The following is a 5,000-nucleotide window of genomic DNA, read 5'->3' on the forward strand; positions in this document are numbered from 1 at the left end:
GGCAGTAATAGCCCCCTGGGGGGCATTCATACAAGCTAGGGGAGCACTGGGATAAGGTGACCATGTCCGAGACCAAAACCCGGGACTTAATCCCAAAAACGGGGACATTTTCAATTTGAATCACATTTTCAATTGAAATACGGTACATACAAGTAGTTTTATCTTCAAAAACCGGGGACATAAGTAGTTTTTCTGTATTTTCCTGGGGACAGGCAACCAAAAACCGGGGACGTCTGGTCACCCTACACTGGGAGCATCGCAACTTAGTTTGTGCAGTGGTCATCATTTTCAACATGTAAAACTTTCAACTGGTTTTCAAATTGTTTCAGTACAAAAACAGGTAATAGGCTAATTTATTAGCACTATAGCTTATATAGCTAACCCAGAGGATCAGGGTAAGTTTAGGGGGGTGTTTGCTCAAAAAAGGTTGAGAACCACTCATATATTTTCCTTCTGTGATCTCTTCTGAACCATGTCTAAACACAGTGACAGAAGTAGGGAGAGATGCACGGAGGTATACACATCTCCAACAGGAACTGCAGTATCTTTTCAGTGAGAGGTCGTGGTGATGACGTTGCGTTCGAAACTTGAGAGTTATGACTGTCATAATCAATTTCATCCATTGATTTTTGTTTATGGCAGACTTGCACTAATTCGATAAGACAGGAAGTTCCCATGAACAACCATTGCACTGTTCTCTGTCTTTACAGTACTGTTTGAAGCATAGAAATCACTGAACGTGATTTGCGTGTGTCCATACCACTGATAATACATGTGGCTCAAAGTGTCTGGGCTATCTCTAAGAACAATGAGGCAAGAACACCCAGATTGTACTCATCCTGAAATCTGTCTAGGTCTTTTTCTTGTCTTCTTCAATACCAGGGAGGTGACCAATGATCTCAAAGTTAACGCTAAGTCATTTCCTAATTGGGAGTACCCAGACCCTCTTTACAACGTGAAACAAATTCTGGTCATTGGGAGAAAAAGGGCATCTGGAAGATTGCGCAACCTTATTGGCAAGTAGGTGTTTGCCCGCTTCTGAGAAGACAGGGGTCAGACCACCCTGAGTTTGACCAACGTTTGAGAAACGTCACTGCACCACAGGTCTCGATCACCTCTCTTCCTGTCAATAGCAGGATGGTTGTGATCTGGCCTGTAACAGATCCCCCTTCCAGTGAAATGTGTAGGCGAGGATAAAGTGTCTGAGGGATCTCTTCCAATAACAAGCCGTGTAGTGTCTGCCAGGACCACCCTGAGCTTGACGGGGAGGTCACGAGACAAGGATGTGCACTCAGAGAGACTCTGCCAATCTTACTGGGAATTTACACCGCAGGCATTCCTGAAGCGTTTTTCAGTCGTCCGTCTGACGTTAGCAATGGATCTCCACTATAGAATCAGTGTATCAGTTTATACTGGCAGCCCTTTTTGTTTGTATTACAAAGTAGAGGATAGAGAGTGCATGTTTATTTTTCACTTCAAGGCTTATATTAAAGGGACACTTCACCGATTAGCATTAAGCTTTGTAGCCTATCTTTAGAAAACCAGTCATGTTTTTGAATGGTCGTCCATCATTCCCTCAGTTTGCCTTGAGATGGGAGAAATACGGATTTCAATGAAACCCATGAATAGGACTTCCAGCATTCAATGATGTAAAATGATGATTTTTACATCATTGAAAGCAGGAAGTCCAACATTGAAATCCGTATTTCTCCCATCTCAAGGCAAACTGAGGGAATGATGTACGACCATTCAAAAACATGACTGGTTTTCTGAAGATACAAAGCTTAATGCTAATCGGTGAAGTGTCCCTTTAAGCTTACTCGTTACAAAAACTCATGGATAAACACATTGTTGTGTCACATCAGAGGCAGAGGCACAGGCAGTGTTAATTGATTCGTTAATGTTTCGCTCTTGCTAGGGTCTTGCTTGCTTGAAGCGCAATCCCAGTCAGGGAAGGGCTGACCAGTCCAGAAACACAACAGCTCCACAGGCCTCCATCATGCCCCAGGGTGGCTGTGATCCCTCCTGAAACGGATCCCAGTCCAGTGACGAGGGCAAGGAGAGATCAAGTGTCTCAAGCTATCAGCAAGAATAACAAATATGACTCCCACTGTCTTCAGAAAGCTTCAACCAAAGATCATAGAGCGCTACGCTCCGCTCTAGAATCTTTGGCCTCAACTGGTCTCAGAGAAGGGGAGATGACTATTTGGTTCTTAAGTGATGATGTAATAACGGGATAATAAATCTCTGTCAAACCGCTTTCAGATTCACTTGTTTTTCTCCATAGACAGTAAAATAAACTATTTTATTCCGCTATTCTGGGTAGTCTTTAAGAAAATTGTCATCTTACTACTGACTTGTTGCCTCATCCCAATCAAATCCTATTTTTTGCGGAAGCCTGGACATTACCCTTGAATATATTTTCTGGCTGCACAGCTACAGTAATTACTCTGTTAAAGTTTGGCGATTTTGTTTTACGCTTTCTAAAACAGAGGTGATGATGACAAAGTTTACAAGCTGCAAAAACCGTCAGGCTGTGATAGTAAACATCTCTTCCTGAAAAAGCTGTTGGGCCCATGACGTCGGAACCGAATAGAGATGGGTAGAGTCGTCTAGTGGTCTAGTGGCATTGGTGTATTCATGTAGCTGCATTCATATAGTCCTCAGAGCACCCAAAGTGTTTTTCAGAGAAGTACCTCACATTCACCCATTCACCTGCTCACACATTCATACTCCGATGAGGCTGCCAAGCAATGTGCCAACCGGCACATTGAGAGCACTTTGGGGTTCAGTGTCAAAGACACTAAAGGGCCTGCTACTGCCCAGAGCAACTCGGGTTTAAGCGCCTTTCCAAGGACACCACGCTGTCAGCCAGGAGTCGAACCCTCCGATTTTCTAGCTACTGCTTGCCTGCCCAGTGCCTCAGTCACTTGTGCTACCACCGCCCACTGAGCTACTTCTCCTCCACTCCTTCTCTGTCAATAGCAGGATGGCGGTGATTGTGATCTCTCCTGAAAGCAGATCCCAGTGTAGTGATGATGGGCCAGGGAGGGCAGGAGATCAAGTGTCCCGGGGGGTTCTCTTCGGAATAACAAACACGGCGTTCCCACGCATGCCTGCCCCTTACGGACGCAGCTCTGCCCACAGTCTCAGGACAAACACACACACACACACACACACACACACACACACACACACACACACACACACACACAGACCAATGGCTAGGAGACTGCTGGACACACAGGGCCCATCCAGGGGAGGCTAGGAGGCTGCTGGACACACAGGGCCCATCCAGGGGAGGCTAGGAGGCTGCTGGACACACAGGGCCCGTCCATGGCTAGGAGGCTGCTGGACACACAGGGCCCGTCCATGGCTAGGAGGCTGCTGGACACACAGGGCCCGTCCATGGCTAGGAGGCTGCTGGACACACAGGGCCTGTCCAGGGGAGGCTAGGAGGCTGCTGGGTGTTTTACGGGAGTTTGAGTGCTCTGCCCGCAGTCTCATGACACACAGGGCTCGTCCAGGGGAGGCTAGGATGCTGCTGGGTGTTTACGGGAGATTGAGTTTCTTAAAGATCTCACAAAAATCAGCTTTAACGCTTTTGTTTAGGTCCCTCAGGCAGCCTAGAGTGTATAGTGATGTTACGAGCACAGCACATAGAGATGTTTTGAGGCTCTTTCTTATGCTGGAGTGGCCTACTGCTCTCTCCCCTAACAACACGGCTCTCTGTCCACCTGCGTCTCTGACAACAGCATAGCCCAGCAGTCCAACAGCAACAGCGTGGCCAGAGGCCTGACCATAGAAGAAGTGCTTCTTCTGACGTCCGCTACACTCTCTCTCTCTCTCTCTCTCTCATAAGTGTGAATGATTTGTAAGTTGTTAAAGGAACATTGCAACCTTTTTAGAGATTACCTTAAATTAAATGTGTGTGTCAAGTGTGTCAAGTCCACACCTTTGAAACGAAATCAAGGTCTTTTTATTGGTTTTTATATATTTTTTATAGATCTCCTCACAAAAGGCAACACGTTTCCATCATTCCCCAAGATACACTCGCAATGAGAAGATCTCAAGTTACCTCAAGATGGGGATCTCAAGCTACCCTTTTAAGATCATCTTTTCTTTTTAACGTAGGCTATAGTAAGTTATTGTTCTCACCCATGTTGTAGCCAAAACTCTGTCTACATAAAGGCGATTGCGACAATCTGGCCATAGCGTAGAGTTAAATTGCGATGCAATGGTTGTTATCTTGGCTCAAGGAAACAGACTTTGGCTCGCCTTTTAAACGTGTGTTCACATGGCAGATGTGCATTGCACACAGAGGGAACAGTGCAGTGGTTGCTCATGGGAGCTTCCTATCTCTGCAGATTAGTGCCAGTTTGTCATAAACAAGAATTAATAGATGAACTTGATTATGACAGTCATAACCGCCAAGTTTGGCGCGCAACATTATCACCGCGACCTCTCCCTAGGTATCAATCTGCCGGTGTTTTAACCCTTCAAGTGTAGACATGTGTTCATCCGTGTGATCTCTGGAGTTATTTCTGCGTAAAATACCATCATTTTCTAACTATTAGCCGCAGCTTATACGTTGATTTTGCTATTTTTTTGTGTGACCTCTAGAGTTAGTAGCCTACTAGGGCACTAGTAGTGTCAGACATGGGTTATTTCGAGGTGAATAATTCGGACATTGTGCTCACAAATACAGCCTGTCCATTTGAGTCTTGGATGATGTCTGGAGTCCAGTGCATGTTTGAAGGCGGCTTGCAGTGCACGTTTCAAAGAGACTTGTGGAGTGTGGGTGTGTGTGTGTGTGTGTGTGTGTGTGTAAAGGTGTGTGTTGAGACCTGGGCAACTTTTCTGTTTGTAGTCCCGCTCTCTGCATCTTGCATTAGTGATTAGTCCAAGGGTCAGAGTCTTAATGTAGCAAGGACTTTACCTTGCTGCCCTCAGCATGTTTTTCATTCCTCAAAGGTCTGCTTATCTGTTATCTTCCTCCC

The 5,000-nt window shown here is 45.7% G+C and overlaps 1 protein-coding gene across 1 annotated transcript in view; it reads right to left on the reverse strand.

The window, feature by feature from the left end:
- Positions 1 to 5,000, reverse strand: part of slc7a7 (solute carrier family 7 member 7) — a 28,319-nt gene that overhangs the window by 14,828 nt on the left and 8,491 nt on the right. The gene's annotated exons all lie outside the window — the stretch shown is intronic.

Source organism: Sardina pilchardus, chromosome 16 (genome assembly GCF_963854185.1).
Source record: "Sardina pilchardus chromosome 16, fSarPil1.1, whole genome shotgun sequence".
NCBI classification, from domain to species: domain Eukaryota; kingdom Metazoa; phylum Chordata; class Actinopteri; order Clupeiformes; family Clupeidae; genus Sardina; species Sardina pilchardus.